Below are 14284 nucleotides of genomic sequence, written 5' to 3' on the forward strand. Positions count from 1 at the left end.
AAAGTATTCCATAAAATAGAAGAGGAGGGAACCCTCCCAAACTCATTCAATGAAGCCAATAACACCCTGATACCTAAACCAGACAGAGACACATCGAGGAAACAAAATTTCAGACCAATATCCTTAATGAACATCGATGCAAAAATTCTCAACAAAATTTTAGCAAATCACACACAAAAATATATTAAAAAGATAGTGCACCAGGATCAAGTGGGTTTTATCCTAGGGATGCAAGGTTGGTTCAACATCTGGAAATCAATAAATGTCATTCACCATATCAACAAACTAAAGTTAAGAATCACATGATTATTTCAATATATGTAGAAAAAACATTTGATAAAATACAGCATCCCTTCATGCTCAAAACAGCAGAAAAATTTGGGGTAGTGGGATCATTCCTTAACATTGTGAAAGCCATCGATGTTAAGCCCATGGCCAATATCATTCTAAATGGTGAAAAACTGAAAGCATTACCCCTAAAAACTGGAAAAAGGCAGGGATGCCCTTTTTCATGACTTCTATTCAACATTGTTCCTGAGACTCTAGCCAGAGCAATTAGACAAACCAAAGAAATTAAAGGGATACGAATTGGAAAAGAAGAAATCAAACTATCCCTGTTCGATGATAACATGATTATATATTTATAGGAACCTGGGAATTCCACCAGAAAACTCTTAGAACTCATAAGTGAATTCAGTAAAGTAGCAGGTTACAAAATCAATGTTAATAAATCCAATGCATTTTTATATGTAAGTGATGAATCTTCAGAAAGAGAAATTAGGAAAACTACCCCATTCACAATAGCATCAAAAAAATTAAAATACTTAGGAATCAATCTCACAAAAGAGGTGAAAGACCTCTACAATGAGAACTACAGAACACTAAAGAAAGAAAGTGAAGAAAACCTTAGAAGATGGAAAGATCTCCCATGTTCATGGATAGGAAGAATTAATATTGTCAAAATGGCCATACTACCAAAAGTGCTATATAGATTCAATGAAATTCCAATTAAAATCCCAATGATGTACCTTACAGAAATAGAGCAAGCAATTATGAAATTTATCTGGAAGAATAAGAAACCCAGAATAGCTAAAGCAATCCTCAGTAGAAAGAGTGAAGCAGGGGGTATCACAATACCAGATCTTCAACTCTATTACAAAGGAATAGTAACAAAAACAGCATGGTATTGGTACCAAAATAGACAGATAGCTCAATGGTACAGAATAGAGGAAATGGACTCAAACTGAAATAAATACAGTTTTCTTATACTAGACAAAGGTGCCAAAAATATGCAATGGAGAAAAGATAGCCTCTTCAACAAATGGTGCTGGGAAAACTGGAAAACTATATGCAACAGAATGAAATTAAACCCCTATCTCTCACCCTGCACAAAACTCAACTCACAATGGATCAAGGACCTCGGAATCATACCAGAGACCCTGCATTTTATAGAAGAAAAAGTAGGCCCAAACCTTCAACTTGTTGGCTTAGGAGCAGACTTCCTTAGCAGGACTCCCATAGCCCAAGAAATAAAAGCAAGAATCAACAACTGGGATAGATTCAAACTAAATAGCTTTCTTTCAGCAAAGGAAACTATCAGTAATGTGAAGAGAGAGCCTACAGAGTATGAGAATATCTTTGCCACTCATACTTCAGATAGAATGCTAATATCCCAAATCTAGAAAAAACTCAAAAAACTCTACACCAAGAATACAAATAATCCAATCAACACATGGGCTACGGAAATGAATAGACACTTCTCCGAAGAAGATGTACAAGCAATCAACAGATATATGAAAAAATGTTAAACATCTCTAGTAATAAGAGAAATGCAAATTAAAACTACCCTATGATTTCATCTCACCCCAATTAGAATGGCGATTATCAAGAACATAAGGAACAATAGGTGCTGGCCAGGATGTGGGGAAAAAGGTACACTCATAAATGGCTGGTGGGGTTGCAAATTAGTGCAGCCACTCTGGAAAGCAGTATGAAGATTCCTCAGAAAGCTTGGATTGGAACCACCATTTGACCCATCTATCCCACTCCTTGGCCTATACCCAAAGGACTTAAAATCAGCATACTACAGAGATACAGCCAAATCAATATTCATAGCTGCTCAATTCACTATAGCCAGATTGTGGAACCAACCTAGATGCACTTCAGTTGACGAATGGATAAAGAAACCCTGGCATATATATATATATATATATATATATACAATGGAATATTACTCTGCCATGAAGAATGACAAAAGTATGGCATTTGCAGGCAAATGGATGAAATTGGAGGATATCGTGCTATGTGAGATAAGCCAATCTCAAAAAACTAAAGGACAAATGATCTCGCTGATAAGCGGATGAGGACATATAAGTGGGGGTAGGAGGGGTTAGCGTTAGGGTTAGGGTTAGGTTTAGCATTAGGGATAAGGAGGGTGGTAAGAATGGAGGAAGGAAGGACTAAATAGAGGGAAAAGAGGGGTGGGAGGGGAGGGGGGAAGGGAAATAATAACAATGAATCAAACAACATTGCCCTATGTAAATTTAGGATTTTTAATTAAAGTAAAATTAAAAAATAGTATTATAACCAGAATGTTATATTAATTTTACTTGCTAAATTATGGATATTTTATTATGTTATTATTAAAGGGCATATGGCAGCTGTTATATTAGGATTAGGTGGTTACTATGGGTATCTTTTTACCATTAAAAGCCTCAGGTCATATATTAGTTTCTTATCTTATAATATGGATATGAAATTAATAATTAAGCACAGTACAAATGAAACATGGATTATCATTTTAGTGTGAGAGGCTGCTGGGTAGCTATTATATTATTTTTGGATGCTGTGTCATGTATATTATATTAACAGTAATGGCTACAAAGAATCTAGCATATTAACTTTGCATGCTATTCTATGGATGTCTTCATAGTAAAACCACAGGGCAGTTATTAGCTTCACTTGCTATCGTGTGGACATTACATCAATATTAACACCCACAGGTTAGCTCTTACAACTCTCTTAGATGCCACAGTATGGATAGTTTTTAATAATAAAGTTCACAGGGCAGCTGTAGTATTAGTTTTAGAGTTTATATGATGGATAATATACTAGTATTGAAGACAACAATGCAGTTACTATGTTACTTAAGAGTATATACATTATATAACTATTAAGAGCCTGCAGACTTCTATTTTATTAATTGTAGATGCCATAGTTTGCATATCATGTAAGTATTACAGCTCATGAGGGAGAAATTACATTATTTTAGATTGGCTATCATATTAATATGGTCATAGGCAAGCTATTATATTAACTCTAATTGCTATACAATGGATGTACTGTATATTATAGTATTTAAAGATCATATGGCAGCTACTATTCCATGTTAAGGGGCAAGTATTGATATGTTATTAATATTAAAGATCACAGAACAACTATAATATTAGTTTTAGAGGTTACATTGTGGATATAATATTAATTTTAAATGCCGCAGGATAGCTATTATATTGAAGGCTACCTAATGGATATTGCATTAGTCATAAAGGCCACAGGACAGCTATTTTATGAGTTTTAGATGCTACTGTATTGATATTATATAGTATTAAAAGGTCAAAAGTCAGCTATTTCTTCAACTTCATGCAGGTGACTTCCTCAGAAGACCACAGACAATGTGGACACACAGAGATAGAAACTTCCCAGTGAGAAACCTGAAAGGCCCTGCCTCAACCATGTGAGCACAATCACTACTACTAGGACATTCCCCAGTGGGGCCTGAGATAACAGAGATGCTGTCCACCTCTGTGACCTGCCTCAGCAAGACCCACAGCCTCAGGATAAATATGAAGATAAAAAGTAAACCCCAATAGAGAACAATGTAAAAAGTATCTGAAAGGCCCTCCTCAAACTTTTTACAGTCATTGGAACAAGAAAGGCCTGAGAAACTCTTCACCACCACAGAGAAGTCTATAGGGACAAGGACTGAATGTCATTTGAGATCCTAGATGGGGTCCTGGAACAGAAAGAGGCAGAACTGTGAATCCAAAGGAAATGCAACTGCACTTAGTGATAGTACACTAGTGTTTGTTCTTCATGACATCTTTTCTAGGATGTTAACCCATCTGAGACAGTGCACATAAATCATACCAAAAGATAAATGAAGATGAGGCTACCTGGGAAATCTCTGCACTTTCTTTGCAATTTCTCTATAAAGATAAAAACTACTCAAAAAAATAATCCTTAAGACATCATTATATGTTTTCAAACACTTGGTTTTTTATACAATTTTAATTGCTGATAACTGACATTCTAACTAGTTCTGTATTTTACTATGAATCCAAAAAGTATTTTAACAGAAAATTAAACCATTTCATCTGATATATAATTCAAGTTAGTGCCACTTTTACAGGTTTTAAGTTGAAATAAAAACACACATACGTCAACTTATATTTTTATGCAGTCACGAGGTACTAGATGTGGCTTCTAAATCTTGACCACTTGCACTAGAGGAAAAAATAACATTTTAGAAACTACTTCAACTCATGACTGAACTTCCTCAACAGAGGGACTTTTACTGTGACCGGGTTACTTATCCCAAAGAATCCTTGGCCTTTTTTATTTCTATTCATACTCTTTAGCAGTAATAAATTCATTTGACAAGGAGTCAAAGAGAAGAAAAAGATAAACAGGATTGGCAAACACAGTGGATGATGCCTCATAAGCAGAACAGGTTAGGACACCAGAGTCCATCATCTACACAATGCTCTGCAGGAAGTGCAGAAACTGGGGAAACATAGTCCATGGATGATCTTAGATGCTGCTATGTTTTGGAAAATTACTTTTCCTTTTAGAAATCATAAACCATTATTGGGAGGCCCAAACTCTTGAATGGTTCCAAATTGATTTGAACTTCTAAGTGATTTTATTATCACTCCATCTGGTCATAAAGCTTATAACTAAAACGTCTAGGTGCTGGGGATGCAGTTCAACAGAAGAGCTCTTGTCTAGCATGCGGGAGGCCCTGACTTCAATGTCCAGCACCACAAAAGAAAAAAAAAAAAAAAGAGCCATGTCATATTTACATAATCAAGTACAAAATGAATAACCACTTCTTCTAGGAAAAAGTGTTAGATCTGAAAGAGTGGACACTATCAAAATAAAAATATTCTCCTCAGAGTGTATTGTACAGCTAGACTATCATGAACAGTGGTGCATCATCATAAATCATGTTCATATTAAGCATACACCAAAACAAAAAAAGTCTTTACTGACTGTTGACAAGGAAAAATGGACATGGTCTAGCTTAGGAAAAGACACATTAGAAGCATATAATATATCAAATCCTCCAGGACAATTCAGGCACTTTGACACCAAGTGCTGTTACCCTAGGACTTGGCAGGCTTAGGAAGAGGGATGAAATATTTGGGGCCCACCTGGGCATTTAGGCAAGACCCTGTCTCAAAATAAAATATTTAAATGGCTGGGGATATATATATAGCTCAGTGCTTTCCTAGGATATGCTACAATGGTCACTTTGTTCAATTCTCACTGCCAAAAATTGGTTGCAGGCCAAACATTTGATCATAGAACAGGGCAGAAGTCATTATTCCAAACTCCCAAAATGATCAAACTCATTTGCACTATGTTCAACTCATAATATAATATGTCAAACCCCTTCTTCTACTAATTAAAATTTCATGACCTTTTAAATATAATAAAAATTGTATGTACTTTGTTAGTAAATTCAACAAATATAAGAGGTATACCTAACTTTGATCTAAAAGTCATAGGGGCACTGGTATTATGATAAAACCTAGTCATGGCACTTCCTGTGACAATAGGCCCATCCCCTTGATGGCAAGGAATAAGAGAAAAACTTTCTGATGAATGTACAACTTAAGGAAGTCAAACAGATACACTTTCTAAGTATGAAAATTAGAAAAGAAAATGATTTTCAAAAGATTATTTTTAAATGTATTGGAAGTACAAAAAGTAAATGCTGTCTTGTCCCTTAAATAATATAATGATATGAGTCCTGGGGAAATTTTATATAGAGTGGTTTTAAATACCATGCCATATAATAGCTGACATTAAATATATCAACATTCTGCTTCTATCTTCTAAAAAGGATTTGAAAATTTTTCTTAGAATAAAGTCATCTGAATTAGGAAGATTTATTGTGGTAGATGTGTATGTATATGTGTATGTGTGTGTGTGTGTGTGTGTGTGTGTGTGTGTGTGTGTGCTGCTGAGACCCAAGCCAGTGTTTCTCACATGATAAGTAAGTGTTCTGTCACACTAATATGCACCAAGTTGACCCACCCTAAGCTGCCTTCTGGTAATGCCCCAAGATGCTCTGTCCTGACCCACCCCAATCTCCCAACCCACCCTGCCCTGACCCACCACTCCTTGCCCTGACCCACCACTCCTTGGCTTGCCCCACCCTGCCCTGCCCTGCCCTGCTTGGAGGGTGGCCTGACCCAAGGGCAGCAACCTTTTCAAGACAGGGTGCATCACCTGTAGCAGTCACTGCCAAAGGATGGGTTGAGCACGTGGAATCCCTGGCCTCCCCTCCATCTTTGCCCAGCCCCTGAGGTCTCACTGTCCTGGATCCCTGACTTCCAGGGCCAGACACCTGATGTCAGTCTCACATTGAGCTTCCGCCGCCCAAAAAAACACCAACCCGAGTCCCTGCCCAAATTGGAGGCCTTACCTGAAGGCGGCCTGACCTAAGGGAGTCAGCCTTCCCCAAGGGCAGTGTCCTGACCCAGGGCAGCAAGAGGCGGCCTTCCCCTAGGGCAGTGGCGTTACTGAGGCAGCCTTACATGAGGGTGGTTGTAGGTGGCTAGGTGGCGTTACTCAGGGGCAGCCTTACCCAAGGGAGGTCTTCCCCAAGTACAGGGTGTCCGCCTGACCCAGGGGAAGGGCTACAACCTTCTCTGAGGGAAGGGCAGTGGTCCAACTAACTTAAAGGCACATGGTGCAGGCAATGTCTCCACCAGCTCTGAAGCAGCCAGACACCAACAGGGACACAATGCCAACACCTCCAGGATGGTGTGGGCAGGTCCAGATATGCGCTGTGCATCCACCTATCCAGCCCATGCACTGACTGAGAGGTGGGCATGAGCAAAAAACACCTGCGGCTTGGGCACACCTCCATGTGGCTCTGCCCACTGTGGACTCACCCCGTCTGAGTCCCAAACCACATGAGATCTGCTTTGGGGACCGAAGGCGCCCACAGAAAGGAGATACCACAAGAGCTAATCACTGCTTCCAGCCCTCCTGTCCTTGTTTGGGCACTGGTGAGCACACAAATTGGCTCAGTCCAGTGAGAGTCACTGTGGAGGTCCTGAGGATGCAGATACCTCCCCATCCCCGTCGCACCCCAGTAATGGGGCCTTCTGGTGCCAGGTGTATTCAGTTCCTGGGTCGGGGACAATGCATTGCAGGGAGAGTTTCAGGAGGCGTTTTTGGAGGGTGCTCTCTAAAGGGTCTGATGTGCTCAGGGCTTTCCCATGATGGGGTTGTTTTAAAGTGTCCACTTAGGGGACAAGTGCATCTCTGCTTGCTAGGCTGGGCCCCTCTACTCTGGTGCGGCTGTGAGGGGCCCTTGACTCTTGACCCTTGACCTTTCCAGGGAGGGCACTACTAGGACCTGCCTGCCTACCCCTCCACCATACCAGACCAGTGAGGGTTCATCTGGGAGCCTCCTTTACCCTGCACAGTGCCCGACAAGTGGGGGTTCATCTGGGAGCCCCTTCACCATGGCCCGCTAGTACATCCTGGGTACTATGGCCTGGGCAGGTGCCACTGCTGGCCAGATGGGCAGGGTTCCTGGGAGAGTGAGGGGTCATGGGAGAGCAAGAGCTCTGCATTTTGCAGATCTGATTTTAGGGGGAGGGATGCAGAAAGCAAAGAGCCACACAGAGTGGAGGGGGGTTCACTCTGAACCATGCTGAGTCATGCCAACAGGAAGCAGATCCACCTGGCAAATTGTGTGGAGGATTACCTGGCCTCCATTGACTCTCTGTCTTTACACCTTAAGAGAAATGTCTCAGTGATGTGGGAGATCAAAGTGAAAATCCAAGAAATCCTGAAAGAACAGGATGAGCATTATGAGAAATTGAAATGAGAGACAGATGGTACCCAAAAATTTTGAGTGCTGTGCTGCATCCAGAGAGCCCTGATTCAGAGTCAGAAGCTGGACGATGAGAAGATTCAAATCCTGAGTCAGATGGTGGAACTGGCAGAGAGCCAGACCAGACAAGTGGACAATCATGTGGAACTCTTGGAGATACGTCAAGAGATCAAGGACACCCCTGGTAACAGCTTCAAAGCTGGTCAAGAGAAGGCAAAGAACAAGACAGTTGCACAGGTCAGAAAGTCAAATTACAAGGTGACCCTGTGGCCACTCAACAATGTGAATCAAATGATGAATATATCTAATAATAATCATGACCATGATGATGTCACCTCAGGAACACCCAAGGACAAGAACACAAAGGCCTCAAAGAACAGGATTCATGACCAAAGCACAGAAGGAAACAAACTGTGCAAACCTTCCCAGTGATGAAAATGAGCTCACATACTGTCTGTGCAATCAGGTGACCTATGGAGAAATGATATCTTGCAGAAATAGCAAGTGCCCCTACCAGATGGTTCTACCTCTCCTACTTGGAACTCAATCACAAGCCACAGGACAAGTGGTACTGTACTACGTGCAAGGGCAGAAATGAGAAAATGATGGGCAAAGAATTGAAGAAGTCCAAAAAAAAAAAAAAAAAAAGCCTATAAGAGGTAGTTTATGGACATTCTCTAGTAGAACAGAATCAGTCCATGTGTGTATTGCATTGCTGCCTATGTTGATGTGTGTGAATTGTCAAATGTATATTTTCAAGAAATGTTAGAAAAGGTGCAGTTCCCTTCTTTGGGAGGGCAGTGATTCTCTCGGCCTTTCATTTTCACTGGTCACATGTGTGAGATGACAGTGTGCTGTGGATCAACATTTTAGGAACTACAAAATATAGGTTTGAATTAAACACTTTTTAGTAAAGGTGTCCATATACCTTCCTGAAGTTCTGCCCCCCATGTTAATGGTAGGCAGTTCCTGAGCTGAGCCTCTCATCTCGGGTTCCTGAATATGGACCTTCAGCTCCCTGAGGCCTTGGCCTGACTGGGGGATGGAACTTTGAACAGTCAATGAGTACATCACACTTGACAAACTGAAGATACTGTGCACTCTTAGAGTGCTTAAGCATCCTGCAACACAGTATCTAAAGGAAAGACTTGAGGATGAGAGAAATAATGGCATTTTAATCAGGCAGGTAGGAAAGAACTGCCAGTACTGATCCTGACTGAAGACTGCCCTTACAAATTCTCAGAGCCAACTTAGCAAACCTTTTGCAAAATTCTCATAACACTTTAAAGGCAGATCCATTAGTTCAAAACACAAACTGTCAAGCATTTTATTTTCATGTAAAATATATGATTCACAGATAAGAGATTGAGAAGAAAATAGGTATGCTTTTGCAAAAATACTCCATTTCAAATATCAACAATGTCTGTAATGACTGAGGAAATTGCACTCATTGTTCAGAGATATACTGCAGTATTTCTTGCTCTGTGAACGTTTCTTAACACTCTGGGTCACAGCTTGCTGTTGTTGCACTGCTGCACATGGTTCCTGATGACAGGTGTCCTATGTAATTGTGGATGTGACTGAGAAGTCTATAGAAGCAATCTTCTCCCCACAGGAAGACTGCCCTAAACTATGTTCATTATGGCTGCTGTACTGGGTCTTGACTATTAGTAGGTGTTCTTTTTTCAGCTCAACCAAAATACCAAGTGATAGCAGATTTCTGTGGTTTCCAACTATTTTGTAACTGTATTATCTGAAACTCCCTAACACTTTCAGAAAATGTGATAAAGTTTATATAATATTATTTTACAAAAAGTTTTTAGAAATAGCAACCTGGACTGTAAGTGAATATCACCCTTGCAAGACACATAACAAATGCAAATATACACACTTTGCTGCAGTGCAAAATACTCAAGAGCAAAAAAGTTTAATCCAAAGGTTGTTTTTAGCTGCTTAAATTCAGTATCTATTGGAATCTAAGGGATTGTATTGCAATTGAAAATAAATTATGTCAATATACTCTCCTAAAATGATTTAATCTTAAGTGAATATTTCAGAAATTCCTGCCAATTTTAATGTTAAAAAGAAAAATTGGTCTTTGGAGATAGCTGAGTTGGTAGAGTGCTTGCATCACAAGCACAAGGCCCTGGGTTCAATTCCCAGAACTGCAGAAAATAAATTAAACAAATAAATAAATAAATAAAATATGTTTGTACAGTTTATATTCAATTGGAAATTAACTCAAGTATAATCTCAAAAAACTTTAAACTAAAGTATATTTGCATATGTGATAAATATACATAATGTATCCCTCATTAATACTTCATCTGAAAATACATTATCAAACACATTTACATGGTTGTTTTCAGTCTTGTTTCTCAGTTTGTGAAAATTCACTTTAAAACACCTTGCCTGACAAAGGATGTTAGCCACTGCTAATGCCAACATCTGCTTTTTCATCTTCAGCTGGCTAAGTCATTTTAATAAAGAAAGTGTACGGATAATCCCTTTGCTCACTGGAGAACTCACAAGTTTCTGATTGTACGTTAATGTGGTATTAAATTAAACAAATTATATTTGAAGTGTACAACATTCATTCTTTTAAAAATTATTTTTTAAATAGACTAAGAGCTGGAAGGACATGAAGTAGAGAAAGAAAATTTAAAGCCATCAATACCACTTATTCTTCATTTAGTCAAATTCACATAGGCTAAATTAACCAGTTCTTTTTCTTCTTCTTCTTCTTCTCTTTGTTTTTGATAGTGCTGGAGATAGGACCCAGGGCTTCACCCTTTCTACGTGAGCACCCTACCCCTGGATTACATCCCCAGCATATTTTTTTTTGCACTGATATGGAAGGACATTGAATGAAAATAAAAGAGTGTGTGTTGTACAATATCAAATGCAAGAAAAAGTTGAAATAGTAAATCTATTTGCTTATATTTACAAAGAGAATGTCTACAAGTATTGAGAAGAAAATAGAAAATAATGTGTTTATTGAGGACCCAATTTGGAACAGGGTCATTAACTATAGGGGTAATATCAAAATTTTTCATTATATGTCATTTTTTTCATAGAAGCAAATCATTTTCTTTTCTCTCTTTTTATTATTTAAACAAGTGGGATATATGTTGTTTCTCTATTTGTACATAGAGTCAAGGCATACTGTTTGTGCAATCATAAATTTACATAGGGCAATGTGGTTTGATTCATTCTGTTATTTCTTTTTCCCTTCCCCCCACCCCTCCCACCCACCTTTTCCCTCTAAACAGTCCTTCCTTCCTCCATTACTACCACTCTCCTTATCCCTAACCCTAAACCTAACCATAACGCTAACCCCTCCTACACCCCATTATATGTCCTCATCTGCTTATCAGCAATTTCATTCATCCTCATTTTTTTGAGATTGGCTTATCTCAATTGGCATGATATTCTCCAATTTCATCCATTTGCCTGCAAATGCCATAATTTTATCATTCTTCATGGCGGAGAAATATTCCATTGTATATATATGCCACAGTTTCTTTATCCATTCATCAACTGAAGTGCATCTAGGTTAGTTCCACAATCTGGTTATGGTGAATTGAGCAGCTATGAACATTGATGTGGCTGTATCTCTGTAGTAAGTTGATTTTAAGTCCATTGGGTATAGGCCAAGGAGTGGGAGAGCTGGGTCAAATGGTGGTTCCAATCCAAGCTTTCTGAGGAATCTCCACACTGCTTTTCAGAGTGGCTGCACTAATTTGCAACCCAACAGCAATGTATGAGTGTACGTTTTTCCCCACATCCTCTCCAACACCTATTGTTGCTTGTATTCTTGATAATCACCATTCTAATTGGGGTGAGATGGAATCTTAAGGTAGTTTTGATTTGCATTTCTCTTATTACTAGAGATGTTGAACATTTTTTCATATATCTGCTGATTGCTTGTACATCTTCTTCTCTGAAGTGTCTGTTCATTTCCTTAGCCCATTTGTTGATTGGATTATTTGTATTCTTGGTGTAGAGTTTTTTGAGTTCTTTACAGATTCGGGATATTAGTGCTCTATCTGAAGTATGATTGGCAAATATATTCTCCCACTCTGTAGGCTCTATCTTCACATTACTGATAGTTTCCTTTGCTGAGAGAAAGCTTTTTAGTTTGAATCTATCCCAGTTGTTAATTCTTGCTTTTATTTCTTGGGCTATGGGAGTCCTGTTAAGGAAGTCTGCTCCTAAGCCAACAAGTTGAAGGTTTGGGCCTACTTTTTCTTCTATAAGATGCAGGGTCTCTGGTCTGATTCCGAGGTCCTTGATCCATTGTGAGTTGAGTTTTGTGCAGGGTGAGAGATAGGGGTTTAATTTCATTCTGTTGCATATGGATTTCCAGTTTTCCCAGCACCATTTGTTGAAGAGGCTATCTTTTCTCCATTGCATATTTTTGGCACCTTTGTCTAGTATGAGAAAATTGTATTTATCTGGGTTTGTGTCCATGTCCTTTATTCTGTAGCATTGAGCTATCTGTCTATTTTGGTACCAATACCATGCTGTTTTTGTTACTATTCCTTTGTAATAGAGTTGAAGATCTGGTATTGTGATACCCCCTGCTTCACTCTTTCTACTGAGGATTGCTTTAGCTATTCAGGGTTTTTTATTCTTCCCGATGAATTTCATAATTGCTTGCTCTATTTCTGTAAGGTACATCATTGGGATTCTAATTGTAATTGCATTGAATCTGTATAGCACGTTAGGTAGTACGGCCACTTTTACAGTATTAATTCTGCCTATCCAGAACGTGGGAGATCTTTCCATCTTCTAAGGTTTTCTTTAATTACTTTCTTTAGTGTTCTGTAGTTCTCATTGTAGAGGTCTTTCACCTCTTTTGTGAGATTGATTCCTAAGTATTTTAATTTTTTTGATGCTATTGTGAATGGGGTAGTTTTCCTAATTTCTCTTTCTGAAGATTCATCACTTATGTATAAAAATCCATTGGATTTATTAGCATTGATCTTGTAACCTAGTACTTTACTGTATTCACTTATGAATTGTCAGTTTTCTGGTGGAATTTCCAGGTTCCTATAAATATATAATCATATCATCAGTGAACAGGGATATTTTGAGTTCTTCTTTTCCAATTCATATCCCTTTAATTTCTTTGGTTTGTCTAATTGCTGTGGCTAGAGTCTCAAGAACAATGTAGACTAGAAGTGGTGAAAGAGGGCATCCCTGCCTTGTTCCAGGTTTCAGGGGGAATGCTTTCAGTTTTTCACCATTTAGAATGATATTGTCCATGGGCTTAGCGTAGATGGCCTTCACAATGTTAAGGAAAGTTCCCACTACCCCAATTTTCTTTAGTGTTTTGAGCATGAAGGGATGCTATATTTTATCAAATGCTTTTTCTGCATCTATTGAAATAATCATGTGATTCTTAACTTTTAGTCTGTTGATATGGTGAATGACATTTATTGATTACCGAATGTTGAATCAACCTTGCATCCCTGGGCTAAAACCCACTCGATCGTGGTACACTATCTTTTTAATATATTTTTGTATGTGATTTGCTAAAATTTTGTTGAGAATTTTTGCATCGATGTTCATTAAGGATATTGGTCTGAAATTTTGTTTCCTTGATGTGTCTCTGTCTGGTTTAGGTATCAGGGTGATATTGGCTTCATAGAATGAGTTTGGGAGGGTTCCCTCCTCTTCTATTTTATAGAATACTTTGAGGAGTATTGGAATGAGCTCTTCTTTAAAAGTTTTGTAGAACTAGGCTGAGAACGCATCTGGTTCCGGACTTTTCTTTGTTGGTAGGCTTTTGATGACCTCTTCTATTTCATTGCTTGAAATGGATTTATTTAAATTGTGTATGTCCTCGTCGTTCAGTTTAGGTAATTCATATGTCTCTAGAAACATGTTGATATCTTCAAGGTATTCTGTTTTTTGGAGTATAGATTTTCAAAATAGCTTCTAATTATGTTTTGTATTTCACTCATAACTGTTGTGATATTTCCTTGTTCATTCTGAATTTTAGTAATATGAGTTTTCTCCCTGTTTCTCTTTGTTAGTGAGGCTAAGGGTTTATCAATTTTGTTTATTTTTTCAAAGAACCAACTATTTATTTTGTTAATTTTTCTGATTGTTTCTTTTGTTTCAATTTCGTTGATTTTG

At 38.4% G+C, this 14284-nt stretch overlaps 1 pseudogene across 1 annotated transcript; it reads left to right on the forward strand.

Moving 5' to 3' along the window:
* Window positions 1-7951: 7951 nt before the first annotated feature.
* LOC306652440 (inhibitor of growth protein 1-like) lies at window positions 7952-8793 on the forward strand (annotated as a pseudogene). The gene has a single exon. The product of its transcript is annotated as an inhibitor of growth protein 1-like (transcript).
* The last annotated feature ends 5491 nt before the right edge of the window (window positions 8794-14284 follow it).

The sequence above is a fragment of the Sciurus vulgaris genome, assembly GCF_902686455.1.
Source record: "Sciurus vulgaris genome assembly, contig: HiC_scaffold_219_arrow_ctg1, whole genome shotgun sequence".
Lineage (NCBI taxonomy): Eukaryota > Metazoa > Chordata > Mammalia > Rodentia > Sciuridae > Sciurus > Sciurus vulgaris.